We start from the raw sequence: 21,129 nt of genomic DNA, 5'->3' as shown, positions 1-21,129 counted from the left end.
TCGAGGCGTATCCTATACCGGAGGAAGGAATCTTTGGACGACGAGTAGAGGACTCTCCACAAGACCATCGACATGACCATCGAGGTGGTTTCTTTATGGATTCATTATATTAAGCTCCATGGAGAGCTAAACCCCTAGTGGGTACTTGGATGATTGTGAACCCTAGGATGTATTCGTTTTATTGAACTTCTTTATTATGCTTTCAATAAATTGATGTTTATTGTGAGTTCCAACCTTGAATGCTTGATTGTATGAACATTTCCCCTAGAGTGACACTAGGGTTGAGAGTTCTTGTTGGTAACCATGTGAGTGAGTGACACACCACGAGCGTTAGACAAAGCTAGGTTGGAGAGGGTTGAGAGGGTGAGTCAAGAGGTAGAGGAGCGTCCCCTTTCCCCTCTGGTGTGATAGATTCTACCTCTATTCCTTGAGTTCTTTGGGGCCATAATAGAGTGAGTGGTCTAAGGGATAAACCTCCGCTGGGGCCTAGTTGCGCATGCAATGGAGTGAAGCGTTGAGAGGATCTTAGTATCTAGGGCTTTATTGTGGCTAGGGACCTTCCGCCTGGACCAAAGGGTTAGGTCTATATTTAGGAAGAGATTTATCACTTGGAATCCCTAGAGTTCATTGCAACTCTGTGCGACTACGAGGTGTTGAGATTGTTTGATTTCTCCTCCGGGACATGTATAGAGTTAGGCATAGTTGACCTTAGATTTGGGACTATGTATGTAAGGATTTCCACGACTCACCATTGCATTGATTAGGAAGCATAATAGAGAGTCTTGCACTTGAAGCGATTATCCTAGGTGAAGCATTATCCGAGTACCCCATCTTTATCGATTGCCTTACCCTCTTCTTACTTTTGCTCTTTCACTTGTTTATTTTATTGTTGAGAATTGAATCAATTTCACACCTATCACAATTGATCTTCCACATAGCTAAGAATCAAATTAAGTATTTTCACTCCCTACTCCCTGTAGATTCGACCCCGCTCACCCGGGATTATTACTTCGACAAGCTCGTGCACTTGCGGGATATAAGCAAGGGGTACTTGTCAGTTACCGATGAAATAAATGCGAAAACTCTGAAAATCGGCCCGATATGCGAAGAAAAATCCTCCAAAACAACAATGAGAGGTCGGTAATATGATCAGAAACGGTTTTCAGGCGGTTAAAGATGAAAAGAAAGAGAGCATGCAAGGAGTTTTTATAGGAAGACTCGCGCCTCTTGGAATTCTGCGCAATTGCACGGGCATGCGGAAATTACATACGCCTGTGAGCCTGATCAAGAGAGCTCCACATGGGCAGATGCACGCCCCTGTGCGCTCTCGAGAGAAACTCGCACTGTCTCTGAACGCACCTCCACGGTTGGGCAGAAATTACGCACGCCCGTGTGCCCGACAAACAGGGGCAGCCCGACGGCCCTGTGGGTTCTCTACATCCAAGAGAAAATCTCTAAGTGTTTCACGCGCCCGTGCGAGAATTCCGCACGGGCGTGGAACTTTACAGGCTCAACTCACAGGGTCAAGCGCGCGCCCCTGTGTCTTCTCGAGATGGAGAAAACTCGTCTGCAGAGATTCGCACGGGCGTGTAGAAATTACCCATGCCCATGCGGTTTTCATAAGGTCGCCCACAGGAGCGAATTCACGCCCATGTGCGCTCTCGGGATAATTTGACAAACTCTGCAGGAAATCACACGACCGTGCGGAAATTACCCACGGGCGTGCGATATTCGCATGGTCGTTCACAGGGGCAGCCGCATGCTCTTGTGCCTTCTCTAGATGAGCTCGCAATACAAATACACGGGCGTGCAGAAATTCTACACACCCGTGTGTTTTCATTGGATGCCTTAGAAAAACCTACAGGCTCTGCAGAAAGTTTCTGAACATGTTTACACACTCAGAGCCTGCCCTAGTATGCAAGTTTTACCAGCAAAAAACATGGAATAAAGCTCAAACGACATAACTTCGCCAATTCCACATGAAAACACATGATGAATACTCAAAGCACACAAGAAAATCTCAGCACAAGCATCTAAAAATCAAGACACCAACACTTAACAAATTATTCATGCAAACAAACTAAACTAGAAGATCAGAAAATAGTAAACACTTGGGTTACCTCCCAAGAAGCGCTTGTTTAACATTACTAAGCTTGATGTAACTTGTCTTACCTCACGGGGGTTCATAGATGATGGTTGCCCTCTTACCCATGACATTAAAGCATGATGTGTAAAGTCTCTTGAGGATGGAGGGTGAATTATCGGGCTTCGGACCACCTAGCGATGGCTCATCTAACTCATTCATTTTATGGACGTCGCCAATAGCCTTGGAGTGTTTCCGGTGGCGTCTCCTAGCCCTCTTCATTTTCCGGAGCACCTTCTTCAAGATCCCCGCGGTAGATGGATCTTCTTCCATCGAACCAAGCATCATTACTTCTTGATAATCCTCCTCTTGGTCGAACAAACCCTCGTATATGTCCGGATTGAACATTTCCTGCATGTATTCATCAACAATCCCATCAGTAGTGTTTAGAAAGTATAAAGTATCATCAAAATCAAGAGAATGCTGCATGGCTTCAGCAAGGCGGTATGTGAGCTTGTCATCTCCAACTTTTAAAGTTAGCTCTCCGCCATCCAAGTCAATCAATGCCTTGGAAGTCCGCAAGAACGGTCTCCTAAGTATCAAAGGTACATCCGCATCCTCATCAATGTCTAGCACTACAAAGTCAACCGGAAAAATGCACTTATCCACCTTGACAAGCATGTCTTCAATGATGCCTCTCGGATGTCGCACTGTTCGGTCCGCTAGTTGCAAACTCATCCGAATAGGCCTAGGCTCGCCCAAGCCTAGCTTTTGAAAGAAGGTGTATGGCATAACGTTGATACTGGCCGCTGAGTCCACCAATGCCATTTCCTCACCTAGATTGCCAATATTACACGGAATGATGAAGTTTCCCAGGTCTTTCTTCTTGTTCGGCATGTTCTTTTGCAATACCGCCGAGCACGAAGCATCTAAAATCACTGAAGCACTTTCGTCCAACTTCCTCTTGTTAGTCAATAAGTCTTTCAAGAACTTCGCATACTTAGGCATTTGGGCCAATTCCTCAATAAAAGGAATATTGATGTGGAGTTGCTTGAACAAACTCAGGAACTTCTTGTACTATTCATCCCCTCGGTCATTTTTCAATCTAGAGGGATAAGGGATTCTTGCCTTGAAAGGTGGGGGTGGCACCTCTTTCTTTTTGCTTGTTCCCTCTTCTACCTCTATAACCTCGGGTGCGTGTTCTTTTGGCTTCTCACTCGGAAGCCTACCTTCAACCTCACGACCACTTCTCAAAGTGATCACCTTCACGTGCTCTCTAGGGTTGGTCTCTGTATTGCTCGGCAAGATTCCATGTGGCCTTTCAGAGAGAGACTTTGCAATTTGCGCCACCTGATTTTCAAGGTTATGCAAAGAGGCGGTGTGGTTGCAATGTGTAGCCTCAACTGATTCAAACCTTGTATTTGTAGATTGCACAAATCTAGTCAAGTGCTTCTCTAAGTCATTCATTCGAGTTTCCAAACATGATACTCTGTTTCCCACCCGAGGGGATTGTTGTTGTTGTTGGAAACCCGGTGGCCTCATGGCCTTTTGTGGACCCTGATTACTCCATGAGAAATTGGGATGATTCTTCCAACCCGGATTATAGGTATTGCTATATGGGTCTCCTTGAGGTCTTATGCCATTACCTACAAAATCAACGTTCTCCACCGAAGAAACATCACCGATAGAGATCGGGCAATCGGAAGGAGCATGTCCTCCACCACGCCCGGTGCAATTAGTCATGGCCACCACTATATTTGAAGTTAGAAGATCTAACTTCTTACTCAAATTTTCCACTTGAGCCGCCAATGAAGTTACCGCATCTATTTCATGGAGACCGGCCACTTTTTTCTTCTCCCTAGCATTCCATTGGTAGCTGTTTAACCTCATATCTTCAATTAACTGACGGGCCTCATCAGGGGTCTTGCTACCTAAGGTACCTCCTGCTGCCACATCCAAGAGTTGCCTTGTACTCGGATTCAAACCATTATAAAAGGTCTGAACAATCATCCACTCCGGGAATCCGTGTTGCGGGCACTTTCTCAGGAGCTCCTTGAACCTTTCCCACATCTCGAATAGAGACTCCAATTCCAACTGAACAAAGGATGAGATCTCGTTCCTAAGCTTTGCTAATTTTCCGGGAGGAAAATAATAGACCAGAAAAGCTTCTACTATCTCCTCTGACGTGGTAATTGACGCTCTAGGTAATGAGTGTAGCCACTGCTTCGCTGTCCTCTTTATGGAAAATGGGAAGGCTCGCAACTTGATTGCATCATCCGTCACCTCGTTTATCTTCAACATATCACACACCTCAAGAAAGCTCTCTATATGACTGTGTGGATCTTCATTGGCCAAACCATTGAATTGTGTAGATTGCTGCAACATGTGGATGAATGCAGGCTTCAGTTCGAAGTTCTGAGCTGTAATCGGGGGACGCACAATACTCGACTGTGTCCCCAACACTGAAGGTCTGGCATAATCGGATAATGTTCACTGTTGCTCATTTTGTTCTTCCATGTTTTCAGATTCTTCCACTTCCAAATCAGCTAACTTAGACTGTTCTTGCACAGACTCTTTCCCTTTTCTTCCAAGTATACGTTCAAGCTCAGGATCTCCTTTAATCAATATTGAGGGAATCACTCAGGTCAAAACCTAGAGCTGCATCCAAAAAACAAAGAAAAAGAAATCAGAACGATGATAGAATAAGAAGATATGAAATAGAATGTATGGTGAAATAGCTAAGAAAACAAAGTGCAAAGTATCTCTAAATGCCTATTCCCCGGCAACGGCGCCAAAAACTTGATAAGGTCCCCTTGCGTATATCCCGCATGTACATGGGTTTGTCAAAGTAATAATCCCGGATGAGCGGATATCGAATCCACAGGGAGTAGGGAATAAAAACACTTAATCCGCTTCTTAGCTATGTGAAAGATCAGTAGTGATAAGTGTGACAATGATTCAATTCTCAAAAGTAAAAACAACAAGTAAGAGAGCACGAGTAAAGGCGGAGGTAAGGCAATCTACAAAGATGGGCTACTCGGATAATGCTCTATCTAGGACAATCGTTCAAGTGCAAGAACCCTCTATTATGCTTCCTAATCAATGCAATGGTGAGTCATGAAAAACCTTAAATACATAGTCCCAAATCTAAAGTCAACTATGCCTAACTCTATACATGTCCCGGAGGAGAGAGATTAGATAACCTCTCAACCTCGCACTCGAATAGAGTTGCAATGAGCTCTAGGGATTCCAAGTGATAAATCTCTTCCTAATTATAGACCTAACCCTTTGGTCCAGGTGGAAGGTCCCTAACCATGATTAAGTCCTAGATACTAAGATCACCTCAATGCTTCACTCCGTTGCACACGCAACTAAGCCCCAGCGGAGGGCCATCCCTTAGACCATTCACTCTATTATGGCCGCAAAGAACTCGAGGAATGGAGGTATAATCTATCACATCGGAAGGGAAAGGGGACGCTCCTGTACCTCTCGACTCACACTCTCAACCCTCTCCAACCTAGCTTTGTCTAACACTCGTGGTGTGCCACTCACTCACAACCTTACCAACAAGAACTCTCAACCCTATTGTCACTCTAGGGGAAATGTTCATACAATCAAGTATTTTCAAGGTTGGAACTCACAACAAACATCAATTAATTGAAAGCATAATAAAGAGATTCAATGAAACAAATACATCCTATGGTTCACAAATACCCAATTACCCACTAGGGATTTAGCTCTCCATGGAGCTAAGTACAATCAAAGAAATAGAATGTAAAAGTAATAAATCCATAGAGAAACCCCCTTGATAGTCATATCGATGGTCTTGTGGAAAGTCCTCTACTTGTCGTCCAAGGATTCCCTTGTCCGGTATAGCATATGTCTTGACGGAAGCTCCCCTACCAACCTTCTTCCAAAGGAATGACGATGTCGGAGCCATAGAACCTCTCCAAAACCGTAGCCAATACCTCTCAAAACCCTAGCCGAAACCCTGTCTCAAGTTGGGGAAAAGATGGAGAAAAGAATGCTGAAATCGGGGCTGAATCAGCTTTAAATAGGGTTGGAATCGGGAATCCACACGCCCCTGTGGAATTTCCGCACGGGCGTCGGTAATTTCAGCACGGGCGTGGGAATTTCCACACGCCCCTGTTTGCTACAGTGATTTGCTACATTAACCTGCTACAGTACTCTGCCAAAAAATACTACCGAATCCACTTTTCATCGTGGTAACATAAACGGTCATACGTTTATGCCGTGGATCGCTTTGCTTCTTAAATGACGGATAAGTTGATGGAAATCTTGTTCTATATGCATAAGTCGGAGTGCTTGAGTGTGACTGCCCTTGTGCCCATCCAAATGGTTGTGCAAACTCAAATACAGGGTGGTTGGCACACACTCTAGCATCTTGCACCCGACATATATTTTCGCGTTTGAACTTTAGCAAGATTTCCTCCAAAATCGATGCATTGTGATCCACATTGGCTTATTTCCTTCATAATTGGTTTCACAACCCTACCTGTATAAAAGTAACATAAAAACAAACATATTAGTGTAAAAACCCGAGAAAAGTAATGCTCAACATAAGGAAAGAATGCTTCGCATTCGTATCGCATAAGAACTTATCACTTCCACTATCAGAATGTTTATGTGGAGTTTTTTGAAGATGTTGATGAATTTTCTTAATTGAACATCTTCCTTATCTTGCTTCAATCTGGCCGGATAGGGGATTGCAGGTTTGTACTCAGATGGCCTTGATGATCCCTTTGGTTGAATTTCCTTGTTTTCTCCTTGCTTGCTTTCTCAATAACATTTTCAACTGAATTGGGGTCTTCCACTTCGGCTACCCCAGTTTCCATGACACTTGGCTCCAGTTCGACCATTATCTCAACTTGTCTTCCATTTCTAAGGGCAATTGCCTTCAAGTGCTCCCTTGGATTCTCTTTGGTGTTGCTAGGAAGACTGCCTGAAGGTTTCTTAGAATTTTCTTTAGCAAGTTGCCCCATCTGATGCTCAAGTGATTGCACAGAAGCTTGAAGATTTCTCAAGATGGAGCCTATCTCGCTGAACTATCCGGCATGCTGAGCAAGCTGAGCATTTACTTTGCTGAACTGAGTATCCATACTGCTGGTTATGTTATTAAACCTTGATTCAGTGTTAATCATGAACTTGGTAAGCACATCTTCAATAGTTAATCTCTTTTCTAGTATTGGTTGTTGTACTTGGGTACCTTGAGAAGATGCAGCTTTTGTTGTTGCAATTGATTCCATGAGAAGTTTGGGCGGTATTTCCACCCTGGATTATACGTTGAGCTGTATGGATTCCCTTGTGGGCTTTGTCCTCCAATATGGTTAACATTCTGAATTGGTGCAACGGAGGAGCTAGAAATAGGACATTGGGCAACTCATGCCGACCACCACAAGTGCTGCAACTCATCACTGATTTTGACTTTGAATTGCTACCCATGAGCATGTCTAGATTATAAGACAACAAGTCAACTTTTGCGGCAAGAGCATCATTAGAACTAACTTCATAAATCCCAGCTCGTTTCTGTGGTGTTCCTTTTGAGGCCCAATGAGACTCATTGCTTGGCATAGATTCAAAGTGTTGCTTAACTTTGTCGGGGTACTTGTTGCTAAGGGATCCACGAACTGCGGCATCAATTAATTGATGAGTTGCATAGTTTAGCCCATTATAGATGATCTGCACCCACATCCAAGAAGCAAAACCATGATGGGGGCATCTTCTAAGGAGATCTTTGAATCTTTCATACGCTTCAAATAATGTCTCAGACTCTCCTTGTTTAAATGCCGAAATTTCTTGCCTTAGCTTAGCCTCTTTGCTCAGAGGAAAGTATCTTCCCATGAATTTTTCAAAAATATCTTTCCATGTTTTGATCTATCCCGATGGTAAGGATGTGAGCCACCGATATACCCCATCTCTCAAACTAAATGGGAATAGTCATAACCAAATCCCATCATCTATCACTCCATTTATCTTGAAAGTGGAACTAATTTGGAGAAAGCAAGCAAGTTGGCCATGAGCATCCTCATTTGCAAGACCATTAAATTGCACTGAATTTTGGATCATGCCGATTGTGCTAGCTTTGATTTCAAAATTATTTCTTACAATGGATGGTGCTTGAACACTGAATTCTTCACCCGTGAACAGTGGCCTTTCAAATTCAGATAAGGTGCGTCTTTCCTCGGCTATGATTATAGATTCTCTACCCTCAATTTTGATGTTTCGTTCACTTGAGTCTTCACCCAATTCTCTTAGTCTTTGATGCAAGGTTCTTTCAATTTCACTATCCGATACAACTAGGTTTGATGGATTTGCTCGTGTCATGCATAGTACCTTACAAAATTAACAAAGATAAAGAAAATTAAGCTCAAAAACAGATAAATAAAAGTAAAGGATAAGAAATAAAAGATAAGAAAATGGCTAGAGCAATAAGCTAGAAGTTTCCTAGAATTCTTTAAGTCTCTAGCAATGGCCCCAAACAAATTGATTGATTCCCCACAAGTGTACAAGATCGCCAAGTAATATCTTGTGCAGGAGCACAAGGATCGTATTCCACGGGGCTAAGGAGCTCCTATTACTCCTCCATCACCTATTATCCAACCTTACAATTTAAGCATGGTAAACTACTTTAACAAGTGCAAAAGTGTAAGCATATTGCAAGTATGAGAATTATAAAGCCACACAAGAGATCCTAAGAGCAATGATGAGATAAAGAGGTGTAGGGATTAGGATTCCCTTTAGTGGTCATTGATGTGAACTCGTCCGCAAGCGCACGGAGTCGTCAAGTAATATCTCTCGTGTGAGCACGAGAGGATCATATTCCTTGGGCCCAAGGAACTACCCTTACTTCCTCTTTGCGTATTGTCTATCCAAAAGATTTTAAGGGGTTCTCTAAACTATTAATTCAAATAAAAAAACTACAAGTGGAGTCTAAAATAGGGCAAGGGTATAAAATTAAGGGAATGAAATGGTCGTGGATGCCGATTCGCTAGGGGCTACTAAAGTGCAAAGGATGCTAAGAATGTCATGTAATTGAAGGGTTGGACCTAGAGATTTCCTAAATTAGATCAACCTGATGGTCACAACAATTGACCCCAAATCCGGTATAAATATTAATATGGAATTTCTTCCGATCAGATCCTCATATGATTGCATTAACAAAGGGGGAAATCTCTAATTAGAGCAGGAACACAACTTGGTCTAGCCCTAATGTTGGAAGGGTACAAAATACCCGATGGTCACGGCGTATTTGTACATTAATCCCTTCCAAACTTGCTGTGTCTAGTACAAGGGCGATGGTCACGCTACCAAGTACAACCTAGAAGTTGGTTTATAGAGTTCTCATGTAAGCAACACGTCAAATGCACCAAGAATGAATGACAAACACACAACAATTGCAATAGACTTAATTAAATCATCCAAATACATAAGTTTACTCCCCAAGGTTCACCGTCATCCGGTGACCTTGTGGTCTACTCGTCCACGCAAACAAATACAGATAATAGGTCCATGAAAACAACTACAAATGGCTTCCACGGAACTAGCCAAACCAAGCTTCTTCCTTTGATTCCCCTTCTCCAAAACATGTGATCTTGCCTCCTCAGAACTGGTGGAAGTCGGCTCCAAGAACTCCCCAAAAAGCTTTTCCCAAAAAACATCTCCCTTTGCCCTAGAAATTCAGTCAAGTATATATCCCATCAAGTCCATACGGGCTCCATGCGGGCGCATGGATGCCCATGAAGCTCACTACCATTTTGCCCAGAAAAGGTGTCGGTGCTACAATACTCAGCTATAGTGTTTTCGCTATAGTGTTTTTGCTAAAGTAACTGAGAATTGTGAATTTCCAGCAAACCTCACGGGCACTCATGCGGGCGCATGAACCCCGTGAAGCCACAGCCGAATGCCCTACAGCATCAATAGTGACTCTGCTACATTACCGCTCCAGTGCCTGCTATAGTGCCGGAACCCCAAAAATGCCATTTTCGGTATCGAATTCGTCCAATTTGTATTTTTGAGCTTCGTTCAGTGCTTTAAGATCTGCAACACCGGAATAACCAATTAAGACTTAAACAGGCATCAATTCACTAAAATATACACAAATAATACAACATTAATACGTATAAAATACATACATTTAGGCGTTTATCAGTCATCATGATATATGGATGCACAGTAATAACATAGCAAGGGTGATTTAGATCGAACAATCTCAAGATTAGTCCAACCCCAATTTCTCATCTATTGAACCCTAATCCCATACGAATGTTGATAAGGATCTCTCCCTAATCAAATTCCTACGATCGTATTAAGTATAGGAACATCCCACAATAAGGACATACTTACCCTAAGTCTATTTTTATGGTTCGGAGGGGCTACCGACATCCAATTTCTCGACATGTCGATACAAGTATACCACTTCTAGTTCATTAGGAATCCAATACATGTGAGTAGATCATATCTACGTATACAAATCAAATAAGAACTATGGATCTCTCCATTAAGTAGACCTAGGCATGAATAATAATGAACCAAACCATAAATCAACCCAAGCAATTAAATTAATAATAAGGCATCCAAAATACATGATGAACCCTGCAAGGTTCACCTGCATCCTGTGGCCTTGGGGGTCTTGTGTGCCATCATACAAACAAACATGATAGAGACAAGAAAAACAAGAAACAAATGCATAAGTGACACTCCCTAGTCCAAATGATGAAGAAGAAGAAGAAGGCCAACTAAATGTGCTTCCTCTAGCAGAATGAATGCCGAATTACCTCCTTGACTACTCTCGCCTTGATGGTGAAACTCTCCCCTTGAAGTTCCAAGCCCTTGATCACCTCTCAAGTTTCAAGAAAAAACCTCCAAAAGATGTCTTCATTCCTCCTTTCCTTCCCCTAGTTGTGGCTGCCAAAAAAACTCCCTTTTCTAACCCTCAAATGTGCTTTTATACTTCCCAAGTATCTCGACCGTAAGGGGGCCGTATAGGGGTTAAAAAGAGACCAAAATCCATCAAAAACTAGCCATCCCGGTGTCAATCCAGGGGTCTATGATGGGGTCAATAATAAACTCATTGAGGCCGCTTGAATCAAGCTAGAAGATGGTTTCTCTTGCTACAGTATCCATCCCCAGGTCAATCCAAGGCAGCATTGAGGCCGTATGGCCTGGGTCAAATCCTGACTCGAAAATACTGTATGTGCTACAGTTGTTACTATAGTGATCTTGCTACAAATCATATCTTCGTTTCTTCCAAACCATATCTTTGTGTCTTCCATATCATATCTTCGTGTCTTCTAAACCATATTTTGCTACAGTGATCTTGCTACAGTATTGTACCCTGGTTTTCTTCTCTTTTCTCGCCTACAATGCAAATAATACAAGATTAAGCACAAAACGTGCATCAATTCTTATAAAAATACATGCTAGATATATCAAATACATATACTAAAATACATATATTTAGACACATATCTAGTCACACAGGCCAGTGGCCTTCTGGCTGAGCTAGACACACGCCCACACAGTGGCTTGTTTTCTCCCCTCGCTCGCTGCCCTCGCATGCGTGGTGCTTGGTTTACATTGTCTTCATGCGGAACTGATGTTTTTAAGTCTTTTCTTCATAGATATGGCACCACGGACCAAGAGATTGGCTTAGAAACGCCCTCGCCATGATAGGGACCAACCCCACCACTAGTAGTCAAATTTCCTGACCCCGTTCGTCAGCAAAGGTTCGAGTGTCTCCAGAGTCTCAAGATTAGACAGTCACGCTTTATTGGCTGGGATGCGTTAGAGAATATTGGTCTTGCTGAGGAGGTCAGAGAACTTGTTAATATGGGAGGTTGGGACCGACTACTCACTATCCAAAAGCCTCTCAGGCGAGATATTACCTTAGAAGTTCTTACCTCATTTTCCTCTTACCGTGACGCAGCCAACACTAACTTTGGTACGAAGGATACCGTTCATTTTCGAGCCTTCGGTTAACCACATGGGATGTCTTTGACCCAGCTCTTGATATATTTTGGATTATACGATCAGGACTATGCTGATACTATCAAGTACACTCAGCTCCTCACCAAAAATCCTCATGATCTCAATCCGGACCAGGTTTTCCATTATTTTATGCGACGACTACAAGTATGTTCTAGGCTACTTGAAGGCATTTTTTCTCATACAGGTACTTTCATTCTATTCGTAGCTGGTCGGTGACAGGTCGTGAAGATGGCACAGGCTCACTTCGCAGGACATATCTTTTGTATCTCCACTCCATGGTGCATTGATAAAAACTTGTGTGCTAAGAACGCGAAGTATTCTTTCCTTACGATGACCATTACTTTTATCAGGTTTAAGCGCTAGTACTTGTGTATTTGTGTTCTTTTTCGCATGTAGGGTTGTGAAGATAAGTATTAAAAAAAGAAGCCAAAAATAGATCGTGAACACACTATTTGGTGGAATCTTGGAAGGAACAAACGCGAAGACACAAGTAGGGTTTTAAGATATGTGAATGTGTACCAACCTCCATGTATTCAAGTAATTACAATGAGTTGGAGGGGCACGAAGGCAGTCACATTTGCGTATCCCAACTTGTGCATTGATAGCAAGATCTTCACCAATGAGGCCTTTGATTGAAGAAGAGTTGTAATCTATGACATAAACGTGCGCCTGTTTATGTTACCTTGATGAAAAGTGTGGAATTGGGAGTCTTTTGGCAGAATATTGTAGCAGGTTATTGTAGCAAATCACTACAGTAATATACTATTGCAGTTACTATTCAGAGCCTACCGAAAATCATGTTCCCAGAGAATCAACACAGGCATGTGGAAATTCCCCATGCCCGTGTGGATGCCCGATTCCAGCTCTATTTAAGCCACGATTCAACACGATTTTGAGGGATCCTTTTCACCCTTCTCTCCAACTTTTCTCTATCTTTTGGGAGGCCATTGACTAGGGTTTTGAGAGGCTTTTGGCAAGTCTTTGGAATGGTTCTACGGATTTGACACTGTGCTCTGCTTGGAAGAAGGTTATTGGGGGAGCTTTTGTCAGGATTGATCCTGCGAGGTGTGCCCGAGGCCGGACAAGGGGACCTTTGGAGAAGATGAGGCTACTCCACAAGACCATTGACACGAATACTGAGGGCATTTTTCTATGGATTACTTGTTTTTCATTCGATTTCATTGTTGATTGTAACTAGCTCCATGGAGAGCTAAACACCTAGTGGGTACGTGGATTTCTGAACCCTAGGATGTATTTGTTTTATTAATCTTCTATTATGTTTTCCTTAAGTGATGTCGTTAATAGAGTTTCAATCTTCAATTCTTGTTGTATGATTTCTCCCTTAGAGTGACACTAGGGTTGAGAGTCTACATTGGTAAACTTTGTGAGTGAGTGACACACCATGAGGGTTAGATATTCTAAGATTGGAGATGGTCGAGAGGGTGAGACGAGAGATAACGGAGCATCCCCTTTCCTCTCTAATGTGATTTATCCTACCTGTACATTTTAAGAGTTCGTTGTGGTTATAGTAGAGTGAATAGGCTAAGGGATGACCTCCGTTGAGGCTTAGTAGCACAGGTAAAAGAGTGAAGCGTTGAAGTGACCTTAGCACCTAGGGTTTAATTGTGACTAGGGGTCTTTCGCCGTGACCAAATGGTTAGATCTATACATTGGAATAGGGTTTAGTACTTGGAATCCCCAGAGTATCTTGCAACCCTACACAGTATAAGGTGTTGAGATTGATCCATTTCTCCACCAGAAAATAGTGCAGAGTTAATCACGGTTAACATTAGGTTTGCGACCATGTGTTTAAGGATTTTCAGGACTCATTAAGCATCAATTAGGAGATATAATAATTAATTTTGTACTTGAAGAAATTGTCCTAGGTGTAACAATATCGGATTACCCCACTTCTATCAATTTCCTAACCTCTCATCTATTTGTCCTTCCCTCTTTCTTGTTTCTCTTATTCTTGCTTCATTACATTTTATCAACAAAATCATTATCCTTCCTTCACTTAGTTAGATAGAAATCTTGATATTTTTATTCCCTACTCCCTATGGATACGATACCCACTCACTTGGGATTTATTACTTTGACAAACCCGTGCACTTGCAGTTCACACACAAGGGCGTTGTCAAGTTTTTTTGGCGCTGCTCGGGAGCAGGCGTTTAGAGATACTTTGCACTTTGCTATTGATAATGCCCTTACATATATCCCGCAAGTGCACGGGTTTATCAAAGTAATAAATCCCGGATGAGTGGGTATCGTATCCACGAGAGTAGGGAATAAAAACACTTAAATTGTTTCATAACTAAATAAAAAAAGTGAATAATGATTTGTGTGACAAAATGTGATGTAACAAAAAAGTAAAAAGAAACAAGAGAAAGAGTGCAAGGTCAGGGAGAAGACAGATCTGAGGGGCAAATCAAAGGGGGAAGGAGGTTACACTCAAGGAAAATGATCTATGAGCTCGCCTGCGCGGATCCAATGAGTTCTCATCACCACCTTCTAGTCTTCATCTTAGGGGAGGTTGCTATGAGCTTTTCTTTGTATCTCTTATCTCCTACACTTGCTCCTTTGTTGATGATGAACTACACTCCCAAGGTTACCGGGCATCCGGTGAACCTTGGGACAAACTTGCTTGTATGGATGCTTGATTTACATTTATGGTATTTGTGTGGTTTATGATCCTTGCTTGGTGCTCTTTGATGTGTTATTTTACATGAGAACTGTATGATCCAACTTCTAGGTTGTATTTGGTGCGAGACCATCACCCTTGTACTCGACACACCTTGCTTGGAAGGGATACATGTATGAATACACAATGACCATTGGGTATTTCATACCCCTCCAACTATTAGGGTTGTACCTAGGTTGAGTTTCAGCCTTAATTTGAGATATCCCTACTTGTAACGCGATAGTAGGAGGATTTGGTCGGAAGAGATTCCAAGCCAATACTCTTATTGGATTAGGGATTACCGCCGTGACCATCGGGGTGATCTATTTTTGGATGTCTCTTGGTCCAACCACCGTTGTCTCTGTAATTCTAACATCCATCTAGCTTTAGTAGTCCTAAGGAGATCCTCACCCAGCGACCTCGCACTTTCATTGTTACTTGCTTCCTTAGTATGTTTATGTGGTAAGCCTTAGTCCATGTGTTTATAGTTTCCTCCTTGTTATTTTCCTTATCTTGTTTTAGTCCTATATTTGGTAGATTAGACAGTGCCGTCTAGGGGGGAGTAATAGCAACACTTGGGACCCTAGGGAATATGACCCTTGTGTCACGCACAGAGTATTACTTGATAACCCGTGCACTTGCGGACTCATCAAACTCCTTGCGATTCTGTACGAGTGTGGGGTAGAGAGATTGTTCAATTTCTCCTCCGGGACATGTATAGAGTTAGGTATGGTTGGCCTTAGATTTGGGACCATGTATTAAAGGATCTCCATGAGTCATTAATGCATTATTTAGAAAGCATAATACAGGGTTTTGCACTTGAAACAAATATCCTTGGCGGAAAAATATCCAGGTACCCCATTTATGTCAATTTTCTTACCTCCCCTTTACTTGTGCTCTTTTTCTTGTCTCTTTTACTTTTGTTACATTACATGTTGTCACACAACTATTATCCACTTTTTGCCTAGTTGAGAAACAATTTAAGTGATTTTATTCCCTACTCCATATGGATACGATACGCACTCATATCGGATTTATTACTTCGACAAACTCATGCACTTGCGGGATATACGCAAGGGGCAACAGAGTGAAGCATTGAAGTAACTCTAGTGTTTGGGGCTTAAATGTGACTAGGGGCCTTTCGCCTGGACAAAAGGGTTAGGTCCATACATAGGAAGCGGGTTTATCACTTGGATTCCCTAGAACACCATGCAACTTTACACAGTGTGAGGTGTTGAGACTAAGCGATTTCTCTGCCGGGACATAATGTAGAGTTAGTCATGGTTGACCTTAGATTTGGGACCGTGTGCTTAAGGATTTCTACTAATCATTTAGCATTGATTAGGAAGTATAATAGTGGGTCTTGCATTTGAAACATTAATCCTAGGGGAGCATTATCCTAGTACCCCAATTCTATCGATTGTCTTACCTCTCAATTACTTGCGCCTCTCATTCTTGTTTCTTTTATCTTTGTTCACATTACATTTTATCGACACTATCATTGTTCAATTTGAAGTGGTTAAGTAGCAATTTAAGTATTTTTACTCCCTACTTCCTGTGGATACGATACCCCACTCACCTGGGATTTATTACTCAATAAACCCATGAACTTGCGGGTCACACGCAAGAGACGTTGTCAAATTTTTGGCGCCGTTGTCCGGGACTAAGTATTTAGAGATACTTTGCACTTTGCTATCTTACCAATTCATTAATATATCTTTCTATTTCATATCTTCTTATTCTTTCATCGTTCTGATTTGTTTTTCTTTCTTTTGTACAGTGCCATGTTATGACCCGAGGGAACCCTTTGACATTGCTTGAAGGTGATCCTTAACTTGAACGTATACTCCGAAGAAAGGGTAAAGAACCAGTGAAAGAACCATTGAATCAAGCTGAAATAGATATTGAAGGGTTTACAAACATGGCCAAACAGAATGAACAATAGAGAACACTTTTTGATTATGCCTGACTATCAGTATTGGGGATACAATCTAGCATTGTGTGACCCCCAATTACAGCTCTGAACTTTGTGCTGAAGCCAACATTCATCCAGATGATTCAGCAATCAGCGCAGTTCAATTGTTTGCCCGATGAGGATCCAAATAATCACATTGAAAACTTCTTGGGAGTTTGTGACATGCTAAAAATTAACGTTGTTACGGATGATGCTATTAGATTGAGGGATTTCGCATTTTCTCTAAAAGGAAGAGCAAAGCGGTGGTTACTTTTTTTGCCGCGAGCATCCATCACGACCTAGAATGAGATGGTTGAAGCTTTCTTGGCTAGGTACTTCCCTCTTGGAAAGTCAGCAAAGCTTCGTAATGAGATTTCATCATTTATTCAGATGGAGCTCGAGTCCTTGTTTGAGACATTGGAGCATTTCAAAGACCTTTTATGAAAGTGTCCACAAAATGGATTCCCTAAAGGGATGATCATTCAGACCTTTTACAATGGGTTGAATCCAAGTACAAGATAGCTTTTAGATGTCGCCGCAGGAGGTACAATGGGGAATAAGACCCCCAATGAAGCCCGATAATTAGTAGAAGAAATGACCATAAATAGATACCAATGGAATGCAAGGAAAAGGTAGAAATTAGCTGGACTCCATGAAATTGATGCGGTTACATCATTGGCGGCCCAAGTATAGGCATTATGTAAGAAGTTAGACACTCTGACTTCTCTTAGATTGGCGGTCGTAATGAATTGTGATGGATGTGGTGGAGGACATGCCCCATCCAATTGCCTAATAGCCGTTGGTTGCACTTCATCCATTGAGCTAGTTGACTTTATGGGTAATGCAATGAGAAACCAAGGCAATCCATATAGCAACATCTACAACCAAAGCTAGAGGAACCACCCCAATTTCTCATGGAGTAACCAAGGGCAGCAAAAGTCCATAGCACCACTAGGTTTTCAACAACAACAAGCCCCGAACATGTAGAATAGAGTTTCAGGCTTGGAGACCCAGATGACCGATTTAGAGAAAGACTTGACTAGATTTGTACAATCATCGGATACACAATTCCAATTGGTTGAGGCTATACGTCGTAACCACACCGCTTCATTGCACATCCTAGAGAATCAAGTGGGACAAATCATGAAGTCTCTATCAGAGAGACAACAAGTTAGTTTGCCTAGTAATACTAAAACTAACACACATAAACATGTGAAGGAGATTACTTTGAGAAGTGGTCATGAGGTGGAGGGCAAACTTCCTAGTGAGAAGACCAATGTTGAGGCACCGGAGGTCGTGCAGGTTGAGGAAAGAGTTAACAAAGAAAAAGAGGTGGCACCCCCACCTTACAAGCCAAGAATCGCTTATTTTTCAAGATTGAAGAATGACCAAAATGATGAGTAATACAAGAAGTTCTTGGGTCTATTTAAGCAATTGCACATCAACATTCCTTTTGTAGAGGAGTTGTCTCAAATGCCTCAGTATGCTAAGTTCTTGAAAGATCTTTTGACCAACAAGAGAAAATTAGAAGCGAGTGCATCGGTGATCTTAGATGCATCATACTGGGCGGTCTTGTAAAAGAATATGCTGAATAAGAAGAAAGTCCCAGGAAGCTTCGTTATCCCATGCAACATTGGCATTTTGTGTGAAGAGATGGCATTGGCGGACTCAGGGGCTAGTATCAACGTCATGCCATACTCTTTCTTTCAGAAGCTAGGCTTTGGAGTGCCTAGGCCCACTCGGATGACAATTGGCGGACCGAACGGTGAGACATCCGAGGGGCATCATTGAAGACGTGCTTATCAAGATGGACAAGTACATATTTCATGTAGACTTTGAAGTGTTGGATGTCGATGCCAATGTAGATGTTCCTATGATACTTGGGAGGCCATTCTTGCACACTTCCAAGGCATTGATCGACATGGACGGTGGGGAGTTGACACTGAGGGTTGGAGATGACAAGCTCACATACCGCCTTACCAAAGCCATGCGACATTCTGTTGACTTTAATGATACTTTATATTTTCTTGACACCACTAATTAACTTATCGATGAATACGTGTAGGAAATGTTGAATCTGGACCCATACGAGGTGCTGCTAGACCAGGACGAGGAGAACGAGGAGTTGATGACGCTTGGTCTAGATGAGAAAGTACTACCTACTCCAGGGATCATGAAAAATATGCTCCGGAAGATGAAGTGAGTGAGAAGACACCACAAGAAATGCCCCAAGGCTGTTGGGAATGTGCATAAAAGGAACAAAGGTGACAAGTCCTCAAGTGGTAACAAACTCGACAACTCCCCCTCTACCTTCAAGATGTTATGATCATCATGCTTCCAATTCATGGGTAAGAGGGAAATCTTCATTTATAAGCCCCCGTGAGATCAGGCAAGGTACGTCAGGTTTAGTGACGTTAAACAAGCACTTCTTGGGTACCAACCCAAGTCTTTACTATTTTTTTAGTTTTTAGTTTAGTGTTTGGATAAATAAGGTTTTGAGTGTTGGTGTCCTGATCTTGAGAAGTTATTGCTGTGATTTTCTCGTGGATCTTTGGTGCACATGCTTGTTTAAATGAGTATGGCAAAGTTTTTGGTCGTTTGAGCATGTCGTGCTTTTTTTGTCGGTGTAATTGCATGATAAAAAGCAGGGCTCGAGCGTTTTTATTTGTTTAGGAATATTCTACAGAGATTGCAGAGTTTTCTAAGGCATCAAGGGGTCTCTACTAAGAGCTCATCCAGAGAAGGCACAGGGGCATGGACTCGGCCCTATGAACAACTTTGTGAGATTCACACACCCGTGGGTAATTCCCACACGGGCGTGTGTCTTTTTGAAGAGACTTAGAGATTTTTCTTGAGAAAACACAGGGGCGTGGAGTCACCCCTATGGATGACCCTGTGATAAACACACGAGCGTGGATAATTTCTACACGCCCGTGCGTATCTCTGTAGAGGAGCTCTCTTTTATCTCGAGAAGACACACGCGTGTACGAGTGCCCCTGTGAGCTTGCCCTGTACATGTCCAAGCCCATGGGGAAGTTTTGCACGGCCATGTGAAACACTTAGAGTTTTCTTGGGTTGGATAAAGAAACCACAGGGGCGTGGATCTGCCCCTGTGGGTCGGGCACACGGGCCTGGGTAATTGCCGCACGCCCGTGTGGTTGTGTCCAAAGAGCATTAGTTGTTTTCCCGACAGCACACAGCGGCTTGCCGCACGCCCGTGTCTCTCCTGTAGTGTCTCACGGGCATAGGTAATTTTCACACGCTTGTGTGGATCCGCAGAATTTCAAGAGACGCGAATTTTTCTTTAAAATCTCTTTGAGATTTTTCTCCATTACACCTTCAATCACTCGAAGAGCATTCTTCATCATTTGCCCGACCTCACATTGCTGGGTTAGAGTGTTTTTATTTAATTTCCATGCCAATTTTAAAGTTTTCATACTCATTTCATAGGTAAACATTTTACCCCCTCTCTTATTCACCATTTATTGTTTTTTTTATTAAAAGTCATAGTGTGGTGCAATTTTCACTCGAGAATGGCTTATGCATGTTTAGAAAGAGTTTAGATGTGACATGCGGCTGTGTGATTTTCACGCCCAGCAGATCCACACGGACGTGGGGAATTTCCATAAGACTGTTTCTTTAGCTTCTCTGATAGTTTCTTCATCAATTATTATTTGTATGGCACCATGCTCGAAGAAAAAAGAGGGCAAGTGTCCTAGGGAGACTCCACTTGAGCTAGCACACATTAAATTCTCGAATCCCGAGCATCAGGCTCGATTTGAGAGGGTATCGAGACTCAGTCTTGGACATTCTCGCTTTGTGGATTTAAGTGTGCTAAGAGAGATTCAGCGGGGTGATGAGTTAGACGATGAGATTGGCAAGATGTTAGCAATGGGAAGCTAGACGAGATTGTTGTCGATCTGAGAGCCATCTTTCTGCGCATTAATGATGGAAGTGTTGGCATCCTTCAAGTTTGATCAGCCATATGGGAGATTTGACACCATTGATGCTATACAATTCCAAGCATTCGGACATCAGTTTTGCATGAGTGTCACTGAGTTCTTAGTTCGGATGGGCTTGTATGATGAGACATACACAGATAAAGAGGAGTATGGACGCTTGCCGACGGATTACCCTAGCACCCTGACCCCACAGCAAGCATACCGATCTTTGTGTGGACAAGGGCATTATGAACCTGGAGCGTATAAGGCCTCATGGTTATCGCGGTTGAGATACATATATTTACACTCTGTCCTCAGTAGGTTTATGACTGGCCGAGGTGACAACACAGCTGTTTTGTGCTGGCAGGACCTACCCTATTTATATTCCATGGTCCAAAATGAGCAGATTGACCTGTGACATGTAGTGGCAGACTTTTTGATGCACTAGAGCAAGTTTGCGAGA

The 21,129-nt window shown here is 42.5% G+C and overlaps 3 non-coding genes across 3 annotated transcripts; 2 read left to right on the top strand and 1 right to left on the bottom strand.

Moving 5' to 3' along the window:
- The first annotated feature begins 4,103 nt into the window (after positions 1-4,103).
- Positions 4,104-4,210, top strand: LOC120267634. Its single transcript, XR_005538510.1, has one exon. It is a non-coding gene; the product is annotated as a small nucleolar RNA R71 (small nucleolar RNA).
- A 3,595-nt stretch (positions 4,211-7,805) lies between these two features.
- On the top strand, positions 7,806-7,912 carry LOC120266701. The gene has a single exon (XR_005538251.1). It is a non-coding gene; the product is annotated as a small nucleolar RNA R71 (small nucleolar RNA).
- Positions 7,913-17,082: 9,170 nt separating this feature from the next.
- On the bottom strand, positions 17,083-17,189 carry LOC120267822. The gene has a single exon (XR_005538596.1). It is a non-coding gene; the product is annotated as a small nucleolar RNA R71 (small nucleolar RNA).
- Positions 17,190-21,129: the final 3,940 nt, after the last annotated feature.

The sequence above is a fragment of the Dioscorea cayenensis genome, chromosome 1, assembly GCF_009730915.1.
Source record: "Dioscorea cayenensis subsp. rotundata cultivar TDr96_F1 chromosome 1, TDr96_F1_v2_PseudoChromosome.rev07_lg8_w22 25.fasta, whole genome shotgun sequence".
In the NCBI taxonomy this organism is placed as follows: Eukaryota; Viridiplantae; Streptophyta; class Magnoliopsida; order Dioscoreales; family Dioscoreaceae; genus Dioscorea; species Dioscorea cayenensis.
Note: the sequence above shows the minus strand (reverse complement) of the source record. Positions and strands in the feature narration are given on the sequence as shown.